Raw genomic sequence first — 27,331 nt, 5'->3', positions numbered from 1 at the left:
CTATACAAATTACTCTTAACACTATAATTGCCAGTGAAAAACTACATGTCAGGACTCAGAAGGAGAGTTGCCAAGTTGAATGCAGGGAAAAATAGAAGGAAGAGTCTCATCACATATTCTACTAAAACCCAGACACAGCTTCCAAGAGGCTTTTGTCCTTCAGAAGGAGAGAGGGAGTAGAGTCCTGGAGCAGTTAGTTCTCTGCCACATCCCCCTCAGTATACGTTAGAAACATTGCTCTAACAATATTCTTTCCTGCCTTGAAATGACTCTGATTTTCCTCTACTTTTCTTCCAAGAGTAACTCCAAAAGAAGTCTCCTGAAAACTCTGGGTCCTCAATATCTGACCTTTTCCTGCAGTCACTGCTAATGAACCATAGATCCTTAACTGCCACTTTTGATCCTGCCACAAGCCCAAGTCAAAGAAAAGAGCTTTAGTCTGCGTCCCAGCAAAATCTAGGTACAGAATCCATAGGACCCCTTAATAGATCTGTGAAAGGCGCCCAAAACTCAGTTATTATTCAGCCTGAGCTTCACGATCTCCAGGGTCTGATGAGAGGGAGAGTTTGACTCAGAGACTATGGGCTGTGATATAAGGATGTGAAGTAAAGCAGCACAAAGCTTGAGTGTGTGGCTTTTTTTGAGAACTGTAAATTAGGTGAAATTTTCAGTGAGCCCACAAATTTAGGAATCAGAGAAAAACCAGGTTTTCCTTCTCATCTGTTCATTATTGCCTACCAGCCCTTTTTTCCAGCAAAAACTGTTTTGCGACAGAAAATGCATTTGTAGTTTTATGCTGCATCTGTAGCACTTCACATCCTCTCTTTTTCTTAGCTTTCCTTCTCTTCATCACCTCTGAGACTCACCTTTCTCCTCTCCTGTCTAATTTCTTTCAATTCCCCATCTCTCTCTCCCTCCTTCAACTCTCCCTTCTTCCTTTTAGTTCAAATTCCTGGTCCTCCAATTGAAAGCGTCCTAAGCCATGTAGGTTAATTTTCCTGTACTGTTTAGACCTGATCAGCATATATGCCAGGTGATTTTTAAAGACAGGAAAAGAGCTCTTGTCGCATAAAGGATGGGCCTGTCCATTTCCAGAAAATCTATGGTGGTACAGTAAAAGAAGCATCGCTGATATCACATTTCACTAGCTTCTCTGATGACTAGTGTAATTGAAATAAATTATGAATCCCACATGTGCCACACTAACAGAAAGCAATAAAACACAATATTTATGAATAAAGATAGCAATTATCTTATTAAATCAGGCAGTAATGTTATTCTACCAGAGGACTGTTCATCTCACATTATAATCAATACTGATTATAAGAGCAAAGGAAAGGCTTTTGCCATTACTATAACATAGTCCCAGAGATTTTAAAAGGTAATGAAAGATGTTCTGCAGAAAGTGAAATTCAGCAGAGTTATAACTGAGATTTTGAAACAATCTATGTGGCTTTTGAGATAGAAAGTCTTAAATATAGAGCCAGATTTTGACAACATTGACACCAATGGCAAGCTGATGTAATTGTATTGACAACAGCATTGTTATCCAAGATTGATACCAGCACAACTGGGAAGAAAATCTCTATCTTTTAAAAGGTGGGGGTTTTTGGTTTTTTTTTTTAAAAAGACTAAAAGAGCTTAATAAGACACTCGAGATATTTCTGTAGCTCTGTTTCGGTAGGTGGTAATTTTCTAGAGATGTAGCATACAAGCTTGATTAAAAGATAATGATTCAAAATTTATGATTATTTATGGAACAGCTATTTTAGTCATTAAAGGCAAAAATTATCCCCAAGAAACATAAACTTTGTGCCTCAGCTCCACACCTATATTAAAGGACAAGATAGACCAGGATTTTCACAAAAAGTAAGATATTTTGACACCTCAGCTTTGTGCCCATTTCCTTAAGATTTCCAACAGATGTTGCCTTTTTAAAGGTGTTTTACACAGCCTACTTAAAGCTGCAGCAGTTCTATTAAGGTAAGAGGTAAATATATTTATTAAAATTGAGTAAGCTGTATAAATGATTTCCACTTTGACACAAGACATTAAACCTGTATTTAACACTGTTGTTCTTGTTCTAAAGTGTTTCCTCCAATGGTCCCAGTACATCCATGCACCTACTCAGTAAGGAAACATCTATTTCAACTTCAAAATGCTCCATAATCACAAATGAACAGGTTTTTAATAGAGACAATATCGACTGCTATGACACAGAGGCAGGGAATGATACGGTTCACACTTGCTTGGGGTAATGCTCTCCACATTTCTCAAGGCAGGGATGACAGACATGGAACAGCAGGTTCCCAAACCAAACAGCACAATTTAGGGATTTGAAGACTAAGAAGTGCTAGAATAGAGAGGAAAGAGAAGAGGAGCATATAAGAGGAAAATGCATTGAATCCCAAGCAGGATTTATTCATCTAACAGTTTCTTTTTTGCTAGAGGAAAATGAAGGAATTGTCATGGCTATCATGGAGCATAGGAAAAAGTTTCACTTAATCAGAATATGAGCTGAACTTGAGCACCACATTGCAGACATTTAAAAATATTTCACAGATATAAACTGGGAAAGAAGCAGCTGCCACTGCATAGGCAGTCACAGCAGAAAGAAAAGAGAGCTCTGTATCAAGGTAGTGACATTAGAGCCCCAACCAGAAACCAAGGATACTGACTCCTGGTAAACTCTTACTCCACCACTTTCTGCGCAAATGCTCCCTCCACTTCCCTCACTGTTTCCTGCTTTTTTTCAGTTTACAATCACCATTATAAGAACTCTTCTAGGCTTAGAATTTTTGCCTTGTTTTTATTCTTCTCTTTGAAATCAAGGGCACTTCTACGTAACGAGATTCATGAATGTCCCGTACTATAAATTCAGCATGAGTATTTTAACCTCATGCAGGAGCCCGCAAAGCAGCTGGCCACAGGCTTAATAGAAGCAGAGCTAAGAAAAAATTTCGCAGCAACTTTGAAAATCCTAGAAAAGTCTCCTGACCTCCTGTTCCGTTATTTGCAAGTAACAAGCTCAGCCAAAGTTCTCTGACATCTTTTGGAGTCTGCAATTCTTTCAAATAACCTTTTACTAAGTTCTGTGTGAACCAACCTAGATTTACAGCTTTAGGATTAAATCACTCAAACCTCAATGGGCTCTGTGTAAAAATGAGGTGAAACCACAATGGCTTTGAATTCTCCTTGCAATTTCAGGCTTGCTTTGAACTCAATGCACAAAGAAAAATGCACTTTAAGCCCAAGCAAGCAGCCTTTTGAAATCCTGCTCTCTTGGAGGTACGGTAGACAAGCCACCTCTGCACATTACTGAGAGATTTTTTCTGTGGTACAGGGTCAAAAGGAGGGAAAACACATTCTTACCCTTCTGACTAATAATTTCCATGTCCAGGTTTTAAATATGTGTCCACCTCCTTTGATTAGTTTTCTCAGCCAAGCTCAAAATTTTACCTTTCAGAAAATTTTGCTTTCTGCAGCCTGATGCCAAAAATAACTTATTTTGAAGTCTTGAAGGGATCACTCATTTCCTCCAGTCTTGAGATCTGTCTCCTCCTCCTTTTTTAACAGGCTACAATATATCATGGATCTAAGGAACACACTGGTCATGTCATTCATATTCCACATGCCTTCTTCCCTGCTCTTCAACACCTCTGTGTTATAATGGGTGCTACCTTAGTCTAGCGTCTTCAGATTAGGTTTCCCATTAAACACTCTGGCATTCAAAATTTCAATACTCCTTTCAGCAGATGCCTGAAAGCAGGATTTCTTCTTTAGCTTCCAATACTTTTTTCTTTTTACAGACACAGACAAAATAAAAATGTTTCTGCTGGTTCTTTTGCACTTCCACTAGAATTTGTTGATTTAACCTGTCAATTAGTGATGTATTGACCTTGCTATTTTAGCTTAATTATATCCTTTTTTCCCTTCTTTTCTCTCTCACAAAAGTAAATTCAGACAAAAACAAATGGAAAAGGTAGAATCTTTTCTCATACACGTTGTCTTTCTGGCCTGTAATGAGCTTCGTTATTATTCTAAGATTTTCATATCCTGAGGCATTCTCCAGATCAATTCACAGGCCAGAATGCACAGAGCCAAATGTAAAAATAACAAGAAGAAACTGCTAGAGGGACTATTCATAAAGTCTCATGGTGATAGGACAAAGCGGAATGGATATAAACTGGAGAGGGCCAGATTTAGATTAGACATTAGGAAGAATTTCTTCACCATGAGAGTGGTGAAACATTGGAATAGGTTACCAAGGGAGGTTCTGGCTGCCCTAACACTGGAGGTTTTTAAGGCCAGGTTGAATGGGCCCTGGGTAACCTGATCTAGTGGCATGTCCCTGCCCATGGGACTAGATGATCTTGGAACTAGATGAACTTGGAACTAGATGATCATGGAACTAGATGACCTTTAAGGTCCCTTCCAACCCTAACTATCCTATGATTCCATGATAATATACATAGCTCGTGATTGCAAATGATATAAAATTAGTCAAGTACTCCAGTAAGCCAGTTAAGGCATCTTTGTTCTTTACACACATGAAAATAACAGGTGCCAATCTGCAAGAATATCTTTAGAGACTATATTGATGCACATGAAAGAGTTAAACATTTGATGCTTCATTTCAGAAACAAGTATGATAACAAGAACACATTCCTGTACCAAATCTGGGTTCTCCAAACTAACTACAACTAATTAAATCCCTTTCTTAAAATACCAGTACATTTCATGAGCTAGTACTGGGAGAATCCTTTCTTCGACTTCCACATAAAAAGTGTTCAGTTTGCAAGTCTGCTTTGTTGCAGTTGTTTTACTTTTCTTTAACTATCAACTGTAAATGTAACCTGGGAACTGAAAATGAAGTGGTATTTCTACCCTGTTTCACAAAAATCACTACCAACAAGTATTGAGTAATCAATAATAAAGAATTAGTACTTAACTCATGGTTTCATCTGTACATGAAGGAGAACAGAATTCACCTCTATCTCCCAAAGCTATATTGAGTTTGCAGTGTTAAGATTACCCAAGTGCAAAGTAATTTATTAACAAAGTCTACAGATACATCTAGAAGGGAAATATATAAGACCTGATGTAATACCCTTAAAGCAGTTACATGATTCCTGATTACAACAACAGCTTAAGATAGGGAACATGGAGTAAATATGTTTTTAAAAAGTCACACTTGAGACATAAAAAACCTAAACTGCTCAAACCAGACTCTTTGCAAAATTAAACTCTATCCAATCACTTTTTTAGACTTTACAGATTATTTATAAGCAAATTAACTAAGAAGATTCAATAATTCAATATCACATTAGGTGAAGAACGAGATTCTGCATTTGCTCATAATAGAAATGCGCTGAATATGATCATGCGTCTGCCAAGAATATTTCCTTGTTCCAACACAAGTGTGCTTTCTCTAGATACTCTAATTGTTCCATTTTGGCAAAGTTAAGTTTTCCAAATTAACTTTTACTGACCCTGGCATCCTCCACCAGCTTCATAATACTCATCATCGCCTTTCAAATGTTTGTTTATTTCAGCTTCTTTCCAGCAAATGTTTTCCATCAAACATCTGTCCCAAGATATGTAGTAGCTGGAGGGTATAAACAATGTGTTCACTCTGTTTGCAGTTTCTCACTGCCAGTCTTTTCAATAGTGAGACCATCATGTAACCATGCAGGCTGCATACCCTGGGTCCTTTCCGCAAACACAATTGCATTTTCCAGCCCCTCCATGCTGTTCAAGGCACGGCCTGATGTTTTTCTGCTGTCTCTCCCCGGGTCTAAGGTAAGCTTTGTCAGGCTAGAGGCGTGCAGTTACTAGCCTGAAGTTTGCTCAGCCATCAGTCTACTCCCATCCAAACAAGCATAATTTCCTGGAACAGATACACTTTTACAGGCAACATGATCACTAACGTTTTTGCTGTGGAAGACTTAAAATGGTGAAGCAGCAAGAAGTCAGAGCACAAAAGTTCAAAAGAGACATTATTAAATACTATGAAATGCCACAAATACTGTGTGTCCACTTAATATTGCATCAGCAGTTCTGGCATTGAAGTACACTCTTCCATTAGTGCAGTGTCCTCTGCTGATTTTTCACTGCCAGATAAGAAAAGAGGTGTTTGCAGCCAGAAGCAAGCTCTTAATATCAATTTCCAGGACATTTTATAGACTATACTAGAGATGCTAACATTGGTCACAAGACCTTATCAGGATCCAAGACTATTTTGCTTACTGTGACTGTTATTTAACCCAGTACCAGTACTTCATCTGGTGACACAAAAGAAACCTTGGGTCCACTTCTTCTGCAGAGCTCCGATGTGTCAGGGAAGAAAAGAGGCCAACGTACCACCTGGTGAACCTACTAATATGCCGAATACTAGGGCCACTGCATACTGAATCAGATTTCATGTACTTTTGACATCTGAAAGTAGGAAGTTTGCGAACTTAAGCAGGCCAAGAAAGTCTGTATCATTTCTCTTTGGTAGCTTTTAGTTCTCAGTGATGCCTATCCTAGGACAATCCAACATATAAAGCTTAATCAGGTAGATATGCTTCAACCTAGTCAGATAAGCGTAACAAAATGTGCAGAAAGACCACTGGGCATTAATGAAGTTGAATACTCTGATGTGTTTCTTATAGAATCAAGGCTTTAAGTGAAAGAAAAGCAAAGCACTATGCAAGAAAGAGACAGAAAATTCAGGCCAAGGATGCAAGAAGGCTTCCTTTACAATCCTACCATAGGTGTACAACAGCAGCTGTTGGGAGGAACTGTCAAGGTAAAGAAACTGTAACTGGACAGCATCAGAGCTGAGAAAGACGCAAAAGAATAGTGAATTACAACAAGCACAGGTAAATGGTGGTACAAAAGTGCCATCTACACTTATAACCAAGGACAGCACTTAATGTTAATGAATGCATTAGCATTCTCAGGAGATAAGCTTACACTCTCATAGCATTAAAGCATTTTAACATGTCTTGAGTAGCCGGTTAAAGGAGGAGGACAGGTAGTGCTTCATAAATTAAATCAAATACATTATATGATCACATTTATTTTTATCTGAGCCTACACCTCTTGAATTTTTTATCACCTTAAAAAAAAAGTCTATACATATGCCCTGCAAGCCCATCAATTTGTCAAGTTTAGATTTTGAGATGCGTATAAAATTTACACCCAGCGAGCATATTTTTATACCCACATAAAAAATTATTCTGGCAGTGTTTTGCCAATATGTCATCTATAAAGTTTTGTTTAGACTTTTATATATATGTACGTGTGCATATAGATATAGATATATAGGGGGATAAGGCTGCTTTCTTGTTGAAGAGCTTTTCATCTTAGTCATGAGGCATGTTCCCAGCTTCACTCTGCTAATTTTGAGATATAATATCTTCCAGGTGAAGAGAAACAGTGACCATATGGCCACTAAACTGGATTTGGTTTCCTACTACACACTCAGTAAAGGCTGTAATTATGCTCTGCATGGTCCTCTCTAGGCAGGGAGGCTTCAGGACCTCTGTGACATACCATGGACACAGCTAACTGCCTCCCTGTCTGCTCCATCTTGCCATGTAGGCACCTGGAGACTGGGTAATGATTTCACAGGCCGGATTACTTATTCCTACAAAAGAAAATTGCAGGTGAAGTTTGCATGGCAGCCTCAGCATTCAGCTATGCACTCCTTGTTCAGCAGTCCTAAGAACTAGATGACTCCAGACCCCACGCGGTGCCTTCCTTCACTGCAGAAGTCATCGCTAGGAAAAGATGCAATCTGCCTCCTGGTTGCTCAGCACTACAGTTAAACCTTATCTCATCACATCGCCTTCCTGCAAATCTCTCTGGAACGTTCTCCAGCACTGAGAGAAAGCAGAAATGTGCCAGCATATTGGTTGAAAGCTGTGTCTGCACCCAAAGAAACAGTCACAAAAGCTACTGGCACTTCTGCACATGTCCCTGTACATTTCTGGTCCAGAGCCACAATGCAGCCTTATATCTCTCCGTGCACATAAAGCAAAGAATTGCCCCACAAAACAAACCCCACAAATATAAACCACAGTGTAATAGCCAGTAGATTAAGGATAAGGAGGCAGCTGCACTTGATGTTAACTTGGGGGAGGGGGAGTGTGGAAGGTCTTAAAATGGTAGATGTTTTTTTTTAATAGATTTCCCACTTGAATGTAGAGTACAGAAAAATCACTTGCAAGGGTATTCTGATTGTTACTGTAGTAGAAAACAATAACACAGATATGCCCATTTGCTTCTTAAACTAAGTATCTGTCACACCCTGCTTGGTTCTTTTTATTCCCTCACAGGTTCTATTTGATTAGTAAGACATAACTTATGTTATCCAATTTCAGAAGCTGTACAGTACCACACTCAGTTTTCCAAATGTTGCCTTTAATGGGTTCTGCACTCTCTATGGTGTCCTGGGTTTCATATTAAATAACCATAGAAAGTTACCGTGATACAGCTTCAATGATCATCTTACAGAGATCTGATTATATGATTGAGGGAAAAAAAGCTGTTACACTTCCCCTGGGCCATAGCTGTGCGGTCTCCTTTCCCTTGCTGTTGTGTACTTTGTGCTTCTGTCTGCTTACTACCACCAAGATAGCAATTTCAGAGAATCTACATGGTAGGTTACTTGGCAACACTTCAAGCCAGTGAAAACTACCTTCATGTTACACTTTGCCTTAAGCTGGACAGATGCACATGAATTTAGGGCTAAAGGTAGAACTGTGCCTATATGTCTCCACTGATTATATGCATAGTTATTTATGAGCTCTCACAGTGGCCACCTAATTCCCATTGCACTCCCAGAACTCACTGGCATTAAGCCCTCAAACTCCTGCTTCATTTCCTTCCCTTGTATTTACACTGACAACTGACACGATAGAAAGGAAAATTTGTCTTTGTCCACGGATTACGTAAATGAGCTGATATATGGAAAAAGCCATAAAGAGCAAGACTAGTAAACTTTTTCTCCTCATGTTGTTGTGACTTGTCATGCTGCCATATTCATCTTTGGCACAAGTAAAAGTAGGATTGTTCAGTTTTGGTTTTCCCATTTGATGTGCATTGCGACTAGGGCTCAGCACAGTCTTATACTTTCCTGTTACCCTGTTCATACACAGAAATACAGGAGAACCCACCTCCCCAGGCCCTGCAGACCCCTAGACTCTTGTTCAGTTCTCTTTTGACAAGAGGCGACGCACTGACCTGGGCAACGGAGCCCATGGCAGACACCGTGCTGCTGGGCTGCATCCTGCGCTTCTGCAGAGCACAAAGACAGAGTAAACTAGCAAAGGTAGGGCTGGAGAGAATCCCTGCTCAGATAGGATATTGGTAGCTCAGAAGAGTTTGAGTCAAGCCCAAGCCCAGATCTGTGAAGAGTCTACCACAAGGCAGTCCTTTCAATCTCTGAATTAGGGAGAAAATTGAAGACTGCCTCATTAATCTTGGTATTTGAAACTGGCACAGCCAGCTTAAAAGTGCGTGTCTCATTAATTCAAAGCACACAGATAACTTCCTGCTCTCTCCATTCCTGTAGATTTTCTACATTTTCTACATTAAGCAGTGCCCTTCACTTCCACATCTTATCCCTAAACGTTTTCAGACACGAATTTTACAACTGCAGAGTGGTTTTACCTGGGCAGTTCTTGTGTTCCTTCATGTACATGCAGTGCGGAATGGTATTTATGTATTAGGTAATTAAATATCCAATCACAGATTTGTGTTCATAAAGTGACAAAAAAAATTAAAGCCTTATTTTATCTAGCTTCCAATGAGTTATGTACCATAAAACCAAATTGCAATTCTTGAAAAGGAGAGACTTCAAGACTAAAGTTAGACAAATTTAGTATCCAGCTGCAAGAAGATTTAATTCTGCCCCCGTTCCCCCCTTCCTCCCCTGTGCATTTCCTCATCCTGCAGAGACTGTGTTCAGGAAGCTGAACTAACAGGAGACAAACGCTGCCTTCTTCTTCCCCTCCAAGATTCATTTTTGTACCACGATTTAGTTCAAGGTATCTGACAAGCACTAGTGCTAAAGCAAGGAAGTAGCAGGCAGGAGCTGGCAGGAGAAGAGAAAGAAAACATCATTACAGCAATTTAGCTGCATTGCCAAAGAGTGTATCTAAAAATGAACAGCAAAACTACTCTAAATTAGAACAAAATCAGGCCTGACATAGACCTTTCAAGCACAGGTTCAGTATACTAGAAGCAAACTAAGACATAAAAATGTTTGTAGCTCATTTCCATCAATGCTGCTTTGACTGCGTGTTTGTATGGTCTCTCACCAGTAGAAGTTCACCTGCTTTCCTTGCTATAACTTTTGAGGCTGTTACAGAGGCTCCAGTGTATAAATAATAATAAACTTCTGAAAGTAGAGGTTTACAAATGGCATTGTTTGATTTGCAATACGTTTCACTCAGTTTTTCCTCCATGTAGAGAATTCTTAAGGAGACTGCAGACAAACAAGCAGCATAAGGTCTGTGCATTGTTAAAATTTAAAACACATGCTGCATCCACAGAATGTCAAAAGAATATGTTAATCAAATACAACTAAGATTAAGCTAGCTTGATCAGCTCTTAGCCATGATGCTACAAAGCTGGGGGAGCTGCCAGTAGCAGAGTTACTCTGGCTTCTTGTAACTTCGGAGGATTTATCCAAATATTAAAAAAAGCATAGACATTTACTCCTCAAACACACACACTTCTCATTCTCAGGTTTCATGCTGATAATTCAGAAAACAATGCAAACCTTTGAATTTTATTTTATTGTAGGATGTTGCATTAGGACATTCAAACTGTAACCCCAGGCTGTGAAAGAGCAAGGAGGAGATGCTGACCACGAGTTACAACTCCACACAGAGCATACCAAAAGAAGTCCAGAGGAGCCTTGAAAACACACAGGTTTTGCATATTCGCTTCCTCCCCCTCAAAAACCAAGCCATAGAAAGCATGCAGCCTTTTGCATACAGTAAAAGCTAGTTACAGGTACATCACCTTGCATTCACTTTGTCAAAATGATTCTTTCAATCCCTCTCAGAGAATAAACCCCCAAATCATAAGACAGAAAATATTAAAAGTTAGAAGATCAGTTCCACTTACGTAACTAAATGAACTCATCATTAATGAGAGTTTATATCTTATCCCTTTCCTATGTTGCTTTGCTAGAAAACAAATTAAAACACGGGAATTAAAATACATATTTATTTCTAAAGACCAGATTCTTACTTGAAATAATTGATGATAGCTCCTTTCTCCTACAGCAAGTGAGACTGGGGCAGGAAGGGGCAGGTGGAGGGTGTTCCAAATGAGCTCAATTTCTCTCACTGAAGAAAGAAGCAGGTTCTAGGTTTGCATTTCCTTTGCCACATTTGCAATGCTCAGGTCACCACTTACCTGCAGTTGAAGGTAACTGATCACTTTAAAGCATTTTTTTCTTTATAAAATTAAAACACAAAGAGCTTTTTCTAGCTGTAAAATGCTTTACTTTTTAAAAAAGCAACAGTTGATTATGAATGCCATTCATAGCTACCTCTGGTTTCAGTTTACATTCATTCATTTGTTGTTTCTGGTGTTGGTTTGGTTTGTTCATTCAGTTTTTCCAGTAAACCCAGAATGATAAAGAAATCTCAGATTAAAACAGGCTTAGACCCAAAGGAGAATTTGTTGATGTCGTTACTGTGCAGCAGTAGAGCTGTATGTCACAAATGGGATCCCCATCGATAATAGTTCATAGCAGAATGTCACAGATGTGATGGCACATGTGATGTCACAAACAGACACATGTCCAAGGGAATTCCCTTTACTGCACATTCATTTTGGGAGTAAATGAAAATGGATGGAATAGTATTTTTGTATGAATGCTACGGGGAAATCTTGGTGTGCTGAAGCTGGGCCTGCTCGGTGCCACCTAACAGCAGAATCTATTTAGATGCATAACTTCAGTGCAAAAATAGTATTATCTGGAGTTTTTTAGTTTGGATTTTTTCCTCCAAAGAAGGATGAAGAATGAGCAGAAATGTAGCACACAGGTAGGTCACTGTCCTTTTGTGTTCATGTACATTTTGATTGGACTCGATGATCCGATGGGTCTTTTCCAACCTGATGATTCTGTGATTCTGTGATTATATTTACAATATGCTTCTTAAAGTGGCACTTACTCCTTTTAAAGAAGCTTTCCTACTGCAAAGGCTAATTTTTAAAGACTTCAAAGAATTTTTGCTAAAATTCTTTTTTCTTCCTCTTAGAGTTATTTGCTGCGTTTTGCTGATAGTTACTCCTTTCACAGGAGTTCCCTTAAGTGGACTCCGTTGAGTTACTTCTTATACCCGTGAGCATGGCTTGGGAAAAGATGCACAAAGAGGCATGGAGAGTACAGAAAAGATGTGATCAGCCAATTTTACTGCATAAATCCTTTTCAGACCTCAAACATCTTCCTCTGTTAATGTAAACTATGCACAAAGGGAAGCATAAAAACGTCAGTGATTCAGACCTTAAATGTTACGACTACAGGGAATTTCAACAATTTACTGGTAATATACCAAGCAGGAGAGCTAATGTAAAGCACAGAGCACAGGGCAGGCACTCACATAAGGGGATATGCTGATGAACTGAATTTATGAGCCCAGCTACTTTTTAAAGGTGAAGGAGTTGGTGCTTTAAGCATTACCACTGCATTTCTTTAAATAGTGTCACTTTCCCTAGGACTGTAATTGCTTTTTCTATTTGAATAACTGCCAGCAAATTCTTTTTACCAATAAACTCTACTGTCAATGTCAAATCGATATTACTTTTGATAACAGCTTTAAAAAATAAGCAAGATTCATCATCAAGTTTTAATCAATACCTCCAAAATTTATATTCAGAAGGCATCTTCGCTTTGTTTTTAAACAAATAATTTCATCATAACCTATTTCTCAGTAAACTACAATAAGATTTTGCATTATATTACAGAAGCAATGGCTATTCAGTTCTAAATAATGGCTTCTTTGCTAGACAAGTCAATGGAAATTGATTTGTTTCAGCCTCCCTTGCTCGCACACACAAAGCCTGCATACAACAACCTTATTGACTTCTGCAAACAGTATTCAACCTTGCATCCTCAAGGACTTATGGCAAAATTTTTAAACCATTCCCCTGCTGTATTGTACCTTTTATGAACCAAGACTGCATTCAAATGTCAGTCGCCAGCGATAATACCATAAAGAGGAAATTTGTCACTGAATTGAAAATCCACTTTATATTGAAACATACAGCCCAGAACTGGATATAAGAAGGAAGAAAATTAAGATGTATTGAACAGCAGAATGAAAAGCATTGACTGTACATACGATAAAATGAAATGGGCACCAGCACCCTGTCTACACAAGAGAGTTTTGGCACACAAGTCCCCCCATGGGCTAGCCAGGCCGCCTGCCATAAAGCTTCCATCTGCACATCACAGACAGGGCTTGTCCAGTCCTGTGTGTACTGAATATTTTCTCTCTTGTATAAACAAGAACATTTAAAAACAATTAAAATAAAGATTAGGGATATTAGCATGGAAGCATTAAGTGCAGTAACAAAGAGACAAGAGACTATATGGACCATCAAAATTTGTGTTATAACCCCTGGAAATACAAATCAACCTTTTCCCACCCTTTCAATCCTCCCTTTCCTGTTTAAATCTGTATCAACTTTACTTCTACAATTCCAAATGAAACACATCACTGTTGCTACATTTTACATTTCAAGCACTGCTGTACACAAAAACAATTGTGAAAAGTCCATATCTGAATGCCTTCAGGGCTGATACTTGACCTCAGTTTTCTGAGTTAGTTACCATCCCACATAATTGATTGGTCCCAACTTGTTCCACTCCTTTTTTATTTTTTATATAACATTTAAGAGAGCACCTTTGGCATCTGACAGACTCCATGACAGCAGCTTTGTTGGCACGTATTATGGCAATATTTTCACTTACATTTCACACAATGTCAAGTGTCTATTGACTGTTATCCTGCAGCATTAAGTTTAAGAGTTATTTATGTGATAAAAACCCCAGAAGTGGGCACTTGAATATGTTTTATGTTGGCTAATCCTCATCCAGAAGGGATGAGCAGGTGACTTCTGTTGTTCCCATTATAGAAGTATAAATACCACATTATTTACTAGTTCACCAAGCTAAGTGTCTTAATAGAAATCTGAAGTGTGGCAGAAATCAGTCCTGTTCTGCTACTTAGGCTTCTTCGCTGGCTTTTATTTTAAGAATAAAAAAGGAATTAACATGGACATGCAGTACATAGCACAATGTGGCATTCATAGGTCTTGATGAGACTATACCACACATAAGAATGGGGAACAGTAGGAAACAAAAAGGAACAGCTGACCACAAATGTTTTTCTAGTTGAAATCAAGATGTGACAATGTTTAAATGCAATCTCATTAGGTCATTGCTTATCTATGTTCTTTTTTTTCCATCCATAAACATTTATAATCCTGCAAAGGAGAGGATATCTTCTGAGTCGCCTCAGCTGGAGGCTCAGCCTTAAAGAAACTCTTATGATCAGAGATGTGAATCATAACTCTTTTGACTGTACAGATAGATGTTTTCACTGATGCAATGTGAACTGATATGAAACTACTGTACCAGACAACAGCTTGCATAGATTATTCAGCAGTGCACCAAGGATAGATGAAGAACCTATGAATGCCAACAGAGATCATTTTGATACATGAATAAACCTCCCTCTTCCTTTCTTCCCTCCCTCTGTTTGTTTTGTTTAAATATTTACACGCAAACTGCCTGAGCAAAGCTGATGTTAACAGAGACTTGAACTAAGCACTAGTCCTGTAAGAATCGCTTTAAAGCTTTAAATCTCAGTGTGCATGAGAATAGCTTTTGAATAAGAAGTGAAGCCACAGATACAAAACAATTTGGAATACAGCTGTACATGGATCGGTGATTTCTCCTGATATTATCACTGAACATTATTTTGAGATAGCCTTGATTTGTTTTACTAATTTCCAGACAGTTCTGTTTCATAACAGAACTTGTAGTTAACTAAAATTGTGATAATGAAGTCCAGCCCAAACAAAAAATAGCGTCTTTAAATTTCTTCCTCCTGGTAAATAGGGTGCAACTTTAATAAAACAAATTATTAAGATTTTCAGTAAATGTGAATATTGGTGTAATTAAAAAAAAAATACAAGTGTTTCTAATCTGGTAGGTACTTATGTTCATCTCAGGGCTCTGCAGAACCTTTCTACTTTCCTTGATAATATCACACATAGCAGGTACTGACCCTAGGTCGAATGGCTGTAATGTGACTCGACTCTTGCCTCCAGGTTTGGTTTTTCCTTCTGATCATTGAATGTTGCACAAGGTGCTTCTTCTCTAACAAACACACTTTTTATATCATCACATCAGATAAATTAACATTTTGTCTCTCTACCCATATTTACTGCTGTGTTCTAAAACTCATTTCTTCCTCCAGGTTACAGAATAATAAGCATCCATTTGTTTCTCATAAATGGCCTTAGAACTATTTAAAATTACTCTTTCCATTCTGTGATCCAACCTTGCCTCTCTCTTCTGTCATTTACTTCTTGATTGCTTCATTAAAACAAGAAGTGTCCCCTTTTGACTGACATTACCTGAAGCGATATGCTCATCAACTGGAAACAAGTCAGAAAACAAAAAATCTGACTGTAAACCATCAATGCAACAAAAACCTTTCAAATTTCAGTAATGCTGTAATATTTTCAGCCCTGAGACAAACAAGTGAGTGCAAGGATTTGAAGAGACCTGTCTACAGTTTTGGGTGCCTACATTTATCAAGGAAAGGGGGATTTAACAATGAAGGTTGATTATAAAGGCAAATTAAAGCATTTGGCTTGTTTACCTGATTGGGGATATAAAAATTCTCCATCAATAGTATATCATTGGTACATGTATCAGAGCAGAAGCAAAATCATATATACTGAAGACGAGACTGAGAAGCAAAAGCATTCACATTAAAAGTTACTAGAAGGTTCTGAATCGACAGGGAAACATGAGAGCAGTAAGGATGCAGATACTTTATTTTCCTTCCCCTTTTAAAATAGGGCTTGATCAGCTTAAGGAAAAAAAACTACATGGTATACACTTATAATAGCAGAGGATTAGACACAGACATGGTGATCAAGAAGATCCTTAACAGCCCTGTGTTTAAATGAAGGAAAAATGTTCAGTGTAAACCTGGGGTTATATAGCCAGATGAGGTTATCCTATTTGGTGTGGAGTATTTGCAAGAAAAAACAGACCAGAAAAGATAAAAGCCATACATTTGTAAGGATGAAAGCCCTCTGCTCAGGGGGAAATAAGTGCTGACTGCTTTGGGGAGAGAGAGAGAGAGTTGTTATTCCCAGAGTGCTAGATGCCTTTCTGAGCACTCCGGCTCTGACACAGATGGTGGCAGCCAGTAATGGGAGACAGGAGTAAGACATAGTTTGCTCTAGCAAGAATAAGGCTACATTTGAAAGGGGTCGCCAACAAGGATGCGCCACCTGTGAAAACATTAACCATCTCCCAAAAGCTCTTTCTAAGCTGTGTCATACATAGATTTCATGCTAGTTCCCCAGCATCACTGTCTCATTAGTGAATCCCGAAGAAGTTTCAGATAAGCAGAAAAATTAGAACCATGACTTAAAAGTCCTTGCTTCAGCATACCTGTCCTAGGAAAGCTCTGGATAAAATGAATTCTGAGCCCAATTGTGCTCAAAAAAAACCGAAAAAACCAAAAACCACAAGCTGTCAGCTGCCCAGTTTCACAAGGTGTCCCAAAACTCACCAAAGGCAGAAAAGGAAAAACCTTGATCTCATTGAACTTTAATCAAATTCCCATTTACATTAACTGGAAGCTGTCGTAGGGCAAGGAGCCTATGAGGTCGTTGCCATCACGGAAACGTGGTGGGATGACTCATATAACTGGAGTACAGCTATGGTGGGGTACAAACTCTTCAGGAGGGATAGGAAGGGTAGGAGAGGAGGCGGGGTAGCCCTCTTTGTAAGGGAGGACTTGGACTCCATTGAGATGGATTGTGGTGATGAGGAGATTGAGTGCCTGTGGGTTAAAATCAGAGGAGCCCACCAGAAGGTAGATTTTGTGATGGGTCTGTTACAGACCACCCAGCCAAGGAGAAGCAGCTGATGAGCTCTTCTATAAACAGCTGGGGTTAGTGTCTAGATCAATGCCTCTCGTTCTTGTGGGAGACTTCAATCTTCTTGATATCTGCTGGAAGTACAATAGAGCAGAAAGGAAACAGTCTAGGAGGTTCCTGGAGTGCGTGGAAGACAACTTCCTTGCACAGCTGGTGAATGAACCAACAAGGGGGGGGTGCCCTCCTGGACCTGCTGTTTGTGAACAGAGAAGTCCTTGTGGGGGATGTGGCAGTAGGTGGACGCCTAGGACAAAGTGATCATGAGATGATAGGGTTTTCTGTTCTAGGTGAAGTGAGGAGGGTGGTTAGTAGGACAGTAGCATTAGTTTCCAGAGGGCAGACTTCGAACTCTTCAGAAGGCTGGTTGGCAAAGTCTCATGGGAGACAGTACTTAAGGGCAAGGGAGCCCATGAGGGCTGGGAGCTCTTCAAAAAGGAAATCCTAGCAGCTCAGGAGAAAGCCATCCCCATGTTCCAGAAAAAAAGCCTGCAGGGGAGAAAACCAGCTTGGTTGAACAGAGAGATCTGGGCACTGGAAGAGGGGACAGGCCTCTTTGGTGGACTACAGAAGGGAAGTGAGATTGTGTAGAGAAAAAATCAGAAGGGCTAAGGCTCAACTAGAAATCAGATTGGCAAAGTCTGTGAAAGATAACAAAAAATCCTTCTATAAATATATAAATAATAAAAGGAGGACTAGGGAGACCATACAGTCCCTATTGGGACAACTTTCTTTACAATTAAAGACTGAGGCAAAGAAGGCAGAAAGTTGTTCCGTCTATGTACAAACCCAGGAGCTAGAGGAGCAAAATGAGGCTCCCATGATCCGAGAGGAGGTGGTCAGAGCCTTGCTAGCCTGACTAGACACCCACAAGTCTATGGGGCCGGACGGGATTCACCCTAGGGTACTGAAGGAGCTGGCGGATGTGCTGGCCAAACCCCTTTCCATCATCTTCCAACAGTCCTGGAAGACTGGGGAAGTCCCACTGGACTGGAGGCTGGCTGATGTTGTGCCCATCTACAAAAAGGGCCGCAGGGAGGACCCAGGAAACTACAGGCCTGTCAGTCTGACCTCAGTGCCAGGGAAAGTCATGGAACAGGTGATCTTGAGTGCTATCATGAAGCACATGCAAGAGAACCGGGTGATCAGGCCCAGTCAACATGGGTTCACTAAAGGCAGGTCTTGCCAGACTAACCTGATCGCCTTCTATGACAAAGTGACCCGGCTACTGGATGAGGGAAAGGCTGTGGATGTGGTCTTCCTGGACTTCAGCAAAGCCTTTGACACAGTTTCTCACAGCGTTCTGCTTGAGAAACTGTCAGCCTCTGGGCTGGACAGGCGCACACTCTCCTGGGTGGAAAACTGGTTGGATGGCCGGGCCCAGAGAGTGGTGGTAAATGGTGTGAAATCCAGCTGGAGGCCAGTGACAAGTGGGGTTCCCCAGGGCTCAGTGCTGGGTCCAGCCCTGTTCAATGTCTTCATCAATGACCTGGATGAAGGCATCGAATGCACCCTTAGCAAGTTTGCGGATGACACTAAGCTGGGTGGAAGTGTCGATCTGCTGGAGGGTCGGGAGGCTCTGCAAAGGGATCTGAACAGGCTGGACCGCTGGGCAGAGTCCAATGGCATGAGGTTTAACAAGGCCAAATGCCGGGTCCTGCACTTGGGGCACAACAACCCTATGCAGTGCTACAGACTGGGAGAAGTCTGTCTAGAAAGCTGCCTGGAGGAGAGGGACCTGGGGGTGTTGGTTGACAGCCGACTGAATATGAGCCAGCAGTGTGCCCAGGTGGCCAAGAAGGCCAATGGCATCTTGGCTTGTATCAGAAACGGCGTGACCAGCAGGTCCAGGGAGGTTATCCTCCCTCTGTACTCGGCACTGGTGAGACCGCTCCTCGAATACTGTGTTCAGTTCTGGGCCCCTCACCATAAGAAGGATGTTGAGGCTCTGGAGAGAGTACAGAGAAGAGCAACAAAGCTGGTGAAAGGGCTGGAGAACAGGCCTTATGAGGAGCGGCTGAGAGAGCTGGGGTTGTTTAGCCTGGAGAAGAGGAGGCTGAGGGGTGACCTCATTGCTCTCTACAACTACCTGAAAGGACGTTGTAGAGAGGAGGGTGCTGGCCTCTTCTCCCAAGTGACAGGGGACAGGACAAGAGGAAATGGCCTCAAGCTCCGACAGGGGAGGTTTAGGCTAGACGTTAGGAAAAAATTCTTTACAGAAAGGGTCATTGGGCACTGGAACAGGCTGCCCAGGGAGGTGGTTGAGTCACCTTCCCTGGAGGTGTTTAAGGCACGGGTGGACGAGGTGCTGAGGGATATGGTTTAGTGTTTGGTAGGAACGGTTGGACTCGGTGATCCGGTGGGTCTCTTCCAACCTGGTTATTCTGTGATTCTGTGATTGAGTGCTATCATGAAGCACATGCAAGAGAACCGGGTGATCAGGACCAGTCAACACAGGTTCACAAAAGGCAGGTCTTGCCAGACTAACCTGATCGCCTTCTATGACAAAGTGACTCGGCTGCTGGATGAGGGAAAGGCTGTGGATGTATCTTCCTGGACTTCAGTAAAACCTTTGACACAGTTTCTCACAGCATTCTGCCTGAGAAACTGTCAGCCTCTGGCCTGGACAGGCGCACACTCTCCTGGGTGGAAAACTGGTTGGCTGGAGGGCCCAGAGAGTGGTGGGAAATGGTGTGAAATCCAGCTGGAGGCCAGTGACAAGTGGGGTTCCCCAGGGCTCAGTGCTGGGTCCAGCCCTGTTCAATGTCTTCATCAATGACCTGGATGAAGGCATCGAGTGCACCCTTAGCAAGTTTGCAGACGACACTAAGCTGGGTGGAAGTGTTGATCTGCTGGAGGGCAGGGAGGCTCCAAAGGGATCTGAACAGGCTGGACCGCTGGGCTGAGTCCAATGGGATGAGGTTTAACAAGGCCAAATGCCGGGTCCTGCACTTGGGGCACAACAACCCTATACAGTGCTACAGACTAGGAGAAGTCTGGCTGGAAACTGCCTGGAGGAGAGGGACCTGGGGGTGTTGGTTGACAGCGACTGAACATGAGCCAGCAGTGGCCCAGGTGGCCAAGAAGGCCAATGGCATCTTGGCTTGGATCAGAAACGGCGTGACCAGCAGGTCCAGGGAGGTTATCCTCCCTCTGTACTCGGCACTGGTGAGACCGCTCCTCGAATCCTGTGTTCAGTTCTGGGCCCCTCACCACAAGAAGGATGTTGAGGCTCTGGAGCGAGTCCAGAGAAGAGCAACAAAGCTGGTGAAGGGGCTGGAGAACAAGTCTTACGAGGAGCAGCTGAGAGAGCTGGGGGTGTTTAGCCTGGGGAAGAGGAGGCTGAGGGGAGACCTCATTGCTCTCTAGAACTACCTGAAAGGAGGTTGTAGAGAGGAGGGAGCTGGGCTCTTCTCCCAAGTGACAGGGGACAGGACAAGAGGAAATGGCCTCAAGCTCCGCCAAGGGAGATTTAGGCTGGACATTAGGAAAAAATTTTTCACAGAAAGGGTCATTAGGCACTGGAACAGGCTGCCCAGGGAGGTGGTTGGTTCATCTTCCCTGGAGGTGTTTAAGGCACGGGTGGACGAGGTGCTTTAGTGTTTGATAGGAATGGTTGGACTCGATGGTCCGGTGGGTGTCTTCCAACCTGGTTATTCTATGATACTATGATTCCTTGGACAAATTTCAATCTGGAATCACAGCAAGAGACAATGAAGGAGAAGCAGCAGAAGATGGGCATGGCACACATGCTCAAGTTAGGTCTTTAGCCCACAAGATGATGTCACCATCAGGAAGGCTTAAGTAAATACAATTATTCATCAATTATAGTTGATTGAAAATTATAGATTTCTTCCTATATCTTTCTGGGTGCTTGGGTTGCATTTTGCTTTCCAATAAAAGTTTGGAGGAATAAAATCTTGCCTACAGCAACTGCAAAACAAGGAGTATTCAGACCTGAATCTTATATCTTCATCTCCTTCTGGGCCAACTCAAAACTGTTTCACAGAATCGCTCACAATTGCCTGCAATCTTTGAGAGACATCGTTACTTGGAAGCTGCAGAAGATGCTTTCCCTAAAGTCTCAACATTTAGTATTTCTTGAAAACATTGACTTTAATTTATAAAATAAATCTTCAGTCCTACAGATGGCAGGAGAAAGATTGATGCAACTGTAACTAAAAGGATCTCAGTGTAGAAAATAAGTATGAAAAAAAATGTTTAAAAACATAGGAGATTGTATGGTTAATTATTCAGAGCAGACTGCATCTGAAAGCTTGCAATGGGTAACACTGTGCCAGACAAGAGCAGAGTGTAAGCCCACATCACTGGTAGGATGCAGCAAGAAACAAATCTCATTCACATGTATGAAACCAGGCAGAGTAGGTGAATAGAAATTGATTAATTAACAGCATGAATATTAACAAGATCTAAAACTGCTACTGACAATAACCAGTGGGAAAATTAATACTCCGGTGCACCTAGGCTTAATTTTCTTTCCCTTTTACGCAGTGAAAGATAACCATCAATTCTTTAAATAAATCTTAACCACAATGTCACACACTGAGCAGCATGTGAACCTTAGCAATAGGGAGTTAGCTTCTTCATGGCAGCAGATGCTCCGTGCCATCACACTGCTAATTATTTAAAACCTGGCATTAGAATTCACAGCACAGTACTGTTTCAGTCTAAAGTAAGCAAGAAGAGAGACGCATCTTGATCCTAGGAAACGATGACCAATTTGTGGAAAGGTTACCTCTCATTCTCTGGGGCACTTTGGCACTTTAATATGAAAAGGTGCCTTGCTATTTCATCCTGGTAACAGCCAGTTCTTTGGAGAGCCATAACTGGATGCTAGTGTTCAAATACTCGTGAAGAACATGTTTATTTTGGCCAGTCAGAACCAAAACGGTGCCACTTACGCTTCATACAGCTAGTAAATGTAAAATGAAACCCACTCCTCTAAAAACATGAACCAAATAAACTCTGCATGCCTGATGTATGCATATAATATTTCATAGAATCATAGAATAACCAGGTTGGAAGAGACCCACCGGATCATCGAGTCCAACCATTCCTATCAAACACTAAACCATGTCCCTTAGCACCTCGTCCACCCGTGCCTTAAACACCTCTGGGGAAGGTGACTCAACCCCCTCCCTGGGCAGCCTGTTCCAGTGCCCAATGACCCTTTCTGTGAAAATTTTTTTCCTAATGTCCAGCCTAAATCTCCTCTGGCGGAGCTTGAGGCCATTCCCTCTTGTCCTGTCCCCTGTCACTTGGGAGAAGAGCCCAGCACCCTCCTCTCTATAACCTCCTTTCAGATAGTTATAGAGAGCAATTTCATCACCTTTATTATTTCATACCTCAGGTTTCTGGTGTAGATGAAGGAAATACAAACTGCCCAGCTAATACTGAGCTAGTGATGGAGGAGTTAACAACCCAACCACTAAGAAAAAGAACTAAAACACTTTTTTCCCCACTTTCCTCCACTTTGACACTGTTCTGTAATTTAACATTTACCATGAATTAATTACTGGAAGTCTCCATTAAGACTCTTAACATTTAGACTAAAAGTTCAGCATAAACTCAGGGTCACTGTTTACAGTGCTCCCTGAGCAAGCAGTCTTATTGCTTGGACATAAACATGAATGTTAAAAGGTACAAGGCAAGTATAATCAGGAATTGAAATACAAAACTCTAAAAATATCCCCGAGATCTATGCATGTAGCTATGGTGTCTGACAAATTCAATTAAATCTGCCATACATCATTCCTACAATGTTATTGATAGACACATAGCAGTATTGAATTTTAATTATTCAGCTAGTATTGATCTCACAATAATCTGGTGAAAATCATCTCACGTTGTCAGTACCCCGAGGAGACAACAGCTATTATCTAATTATAAATCACACTGTGTCATTTGATAAAAGGTTAGGACTTTCTTTTTACACATTTTTGCAATCAGATTCCCATGTATAAATCAGAGTGACATGATTGTCTGCAAACACTAATTATTTTCTTCCCATTGAGCATCTATTCCTTTACCATGACGAACTCATAAAAGCGAGCGCTTAGTGCATGTAGCAAATTCCCAGCGAAGCAGCAACAATTGAGGAACTGGGATTCCAGATTTTTAGTCCATATTGACCTTGAACAAGCAATTTTAACACTCGCAGGGTTTGCATTTCCCCCAAGAAGAGGAATGGGACAATATTTGCAGTGCCTGCTCTCATTAAACACTAAGATTCTCAGAGGAAAGCTGCTGAACAGCAGCAAACTTTCCTTTTCAGCTCTCATGTGGAGACAAAGGGGCTGGCTAGTAATCCTGCAGAGTGCCCTCCTGTTCCAAAATCTTAGCTTCCCTCTCCACTCTGCTGCTGTCATCAGAGAATCAGGGAGCTGACACTGTCTGCATTTTCCTTTTCTCCCCTCAGACCCCAATTTCTCAATCCACTCAAGACACTGGAAGGACGCATCACATTGCAGTGACAGCAGGGATGGCACCACAGGGCCAGGGGCACACAAATACCCCCCAGCTATACACAACACACACCCAGAATTGCTGTGGCAGCTCCTGCTGCTCCCCCAGCCTCCATCCAGCTCATTTTTCCATCTTCTCTGTTTTGCGGGTGGCAAATGGCCCTGTTTTCAAGTTACTTACAAGGAGAGATACAAGGCACTGTCTGGTGTTGCTTCACTGTTCTCATGTCTCACAATGCCAGGAAGCTTATTCTTAGGGGTAAGTAGTGTTCCTGCAAGCTCATCCCATGGCTTCCAGCAGGGAGGCACTAACAGGTGAAAACAGCTATCATGTACTGTCCACATAATAAAAACACATGAAAGTTTGAGGTAATCTGGCATTATTCAGCAGCCCTAAAATAGCCACCTAAGCAGGTCTCCAACAGTCCCTTACAGACCCTCCTTCTTGATCCTTTACTATTTTGAAAACACATCCCACATCCAAAGAGATCTTTTGTCAAATCTGGTTATTTTGGCACGTTCCTGAATCATGGAGACAGACCTAGCAACCACCTTTTCCCTTTTGTGACAATTGGCTCTTGGCTCAAGCACCCTCCGCTGACCAACAGCTGCAGCACTATCATGCGGGCAGAGAAGTGCCAACCCCTTTACTGCTTCAGAGATCATAACCAGCTCCTGGAGCTCCACAGAGAGACCCAAGGGCAACCAGTACAGCTCCCCAAGTAAGGTAGTTGGAGGAAATCTTTACACACAATCCGATAGCATATGACAGACGGCATCCCCGCAGGGTACATTTATGTATAAGGAAAGAGGGTGATAAAAGTGCCTGATCATTGCTCCCTAAAATACAATGACTTAAACAACTGCAGTGATGGTCTGTAATAAACGCACCATTCAATGCCATTCTGGGACTCCCTCTTTTCCCCACACATGCCTTGAACTTTATGATACAGAAATAAGGATAAAATAAATGATGAGCGACAAATGACCTAAACTGAGAACATGAAATCTGAAAGGGGAGGTTAAATATTTAGAAACCCGTAAATGTCCTCCTTTAGATTTGAATTTTATCTGATTTGAAAATGTCACCATTGAGTCAAGGACAATTTAGAGACTAAGGAAATTTCTCAACTGAAACAAGGGACATTTTGGAAAATCAGGTTCAAATGAGAAACATACACATGAAAGCTATCATTTGGCACTCATTGCAGTCTGCAAGCCTTGAGTGGGCTGTGGGACTCACTTTATTTTGTCAGTGGACATTTTTACACTTGTACTGGAGACTTCTAAAATCGTGACATTTTCTGCAGCTAATGGATTTCAGAGACTCCACAGGGAGACTGACTACAGTCCTCCATTCCCTGACACTGACCTGAATGGAAGGATCTTTCAGGAAAAAATAGATACATTATTAGCAACAGCCTTTGATTAGCGACTAACCTACACACTTCTGTAGGAGAGAGGGACTGCCAGGGTCTCCCTGCTTATGCTACTACCAGAGACTTAAGGTTCTACCTTAGTCCTTGGGGCACTAAGTTCTAGTTTGAAGGGAAAACTGGCACAGAATAAGCCTTTCATTTCATTTCATTTCACAGAAAGCTAAAACATGTAACATTAAAAGCTCATCTAGCTAACTTTTGCAAATGCATTCCTAGCAAGCCTTGGTCAAGTCAGCGGTGTGTTCCCTCCCAAGTCCATAGTCATTTTTCATTTTCATTCATTTTAATTACCCCCCCCAAATCTATCACACAGTACAGTATGACAAGCCACTACAAATAAGAGCAGAAAATCCCCAGTGCGATTCATTTAACCTACCACACTTTTCTCAGTCACTTTTCATATCAGAGCCGAATTCATCTTGGTTATCTTAACAAGAAAGCTGTGTGTCCTAAGCCAATGCTGCCCTGAGCATCCTTGATTCTTTTTAAATACATCATTTTATGACTCCTTTCTATCTCTATAGGTCCTTTCTATTTTCAGTTCTTCCTTTATACCACATCACTCTTTGTGACCTATTCTTTTCCACAGCCAAGTTCATGTGTTCATAGCTACCAGTGTTTTTTCTTATTTTGAACACAATTTCTCTTTTTGCTTTGTCTTTAGAATATTCTATGTCATGCCAAAATTTTCACTAACCAATAAATATACTGGGAAACACAAAGTCTCAACAGGGTGTACAGTTGTGTGTTGCTAATCTATTAGCATAACACAAAGCCAAATGAAGGCACCTAGAGGAACTTTCTGTTCTGCCTGCAGAAACATTTGTCTTTCCCATCACTGCCCAGTCCTCCCTGTCCAAGTTCACCTGTAACACTAGATTAGACTTGCACACACATCACCACCGATTCACAGCCGTGGGTGGTGATGCCAAGAAACACTATTTCCTTCTCTGCGTAGCAACCCAAATACCTCAGGTCTGACCTAGGAGAAAAAGCTGTGCTTTCTTACAATCTGCATAACCGAGGTTATGCCTAGCAACAAGGGAAAGCCTCTGTGACAAAACACAGAAGAAAACATACCTGCTAATTATGAGGCAAATGTGAAGTTGTAAAGAAACCCATATTTTAAACAGTCTGAGGGTTTCGGAAAACTTGAGGACATGTGCAGTTTGAAAAGGTTACATGCTTGAAGGCATGAACTATCCCAGACAAATTACTACATTTCACTGCCAGTACAAAAACCTGTGAAGTGACTAATGGCAGCTCAGGTGTATAGAAAATCTGCATCGTACCAAAGGTAAAAATAAAGCAGAAATTAAAATAAAACTGTGAAGTATTTGACTTTTAAAACTTTCCCAGGGAGGCCGTCCATCCAATCCTGTACTATGCACAAAAATGATGTCAAACCTATGCCACATGTAACATTTTCTCATCATTGAGACACTCGGCATTGTTACAGGTGTTAGATTTTGTGTGATTTTTTTCCTGAAATTTAAATGGATATTCATTCATATGTATTTTAAGCCTTTTGATTATAACAGCATATTCCAATATCCTATAAAGTTCAGTAGCGATTATTTAGATATTAGCAGCAGAAATAAGACAGTTCTCCAAACAGTACATGATAACATTTAGTAAATAACAAATGAGAAACTATCAGTTGTTTTGGGTCCTGTTGTATAGCTGTAGCTTATGTAGTTACCCTAAAAATGTTGCTGCTACATCTCAGTACATTTTTATATCCACCTGTCTTGCTAGAACATGTGATGCGATCACTTCAAAACTGCAAAGGTCTCAGCAGAAGTCATTGAGTAAAACACTAGGTGTGGCAGATCAGAAAAGCAAAATGACCCATACTGGCCTTTAGCTGCAGGACTCCAAAACTTTCCATAAAACCTTTCTCTCTATTTTTACAATTTTCTCTCAAAGACTTCGGCGTCTTTGTCAAAAAGCTGAACTGAAAAATTTTCATTTGTTTCAACGAAACAATCTTAACATTACAGAGATAAAAAGGAAATATTCAGAGAGCTACTTTCCACTGAAATAAAACTTTGATAGAAAAGATGTAGTAATGTTCGCAAACAGTAGCAGCATATTCTTAAACCAGCACCGAGCACAAATCAGAATTCTAGTCAAAACTCCACCTTGCTGTATACTGTATGTATCCATTTTTTTCATCTGGTATCTGTACAATCAAGTGATTTG

Source organism: Phaenicophaeus curvirostris, chromosome 13, assembly GCF_032191515.1.
Source record: "Phaenicophaeus curvirostris isolate KB17595 chromosome 13, BPBGC_Pcur_1.0, whole genome shotgun sequence".
Taxonomy (NCBI): domain Eukaryota; kingdom Metazoa; phylum Chordata; class Aves; order Cuculiformes; family Cuculidae; genus Phaenicophaeus; species Phaenicophaeus curvirostris.
The sequence above is the reverse complement of the archived record's forward strand: the minus strand, read 5'-3'. Positions refer to the sequence as shown.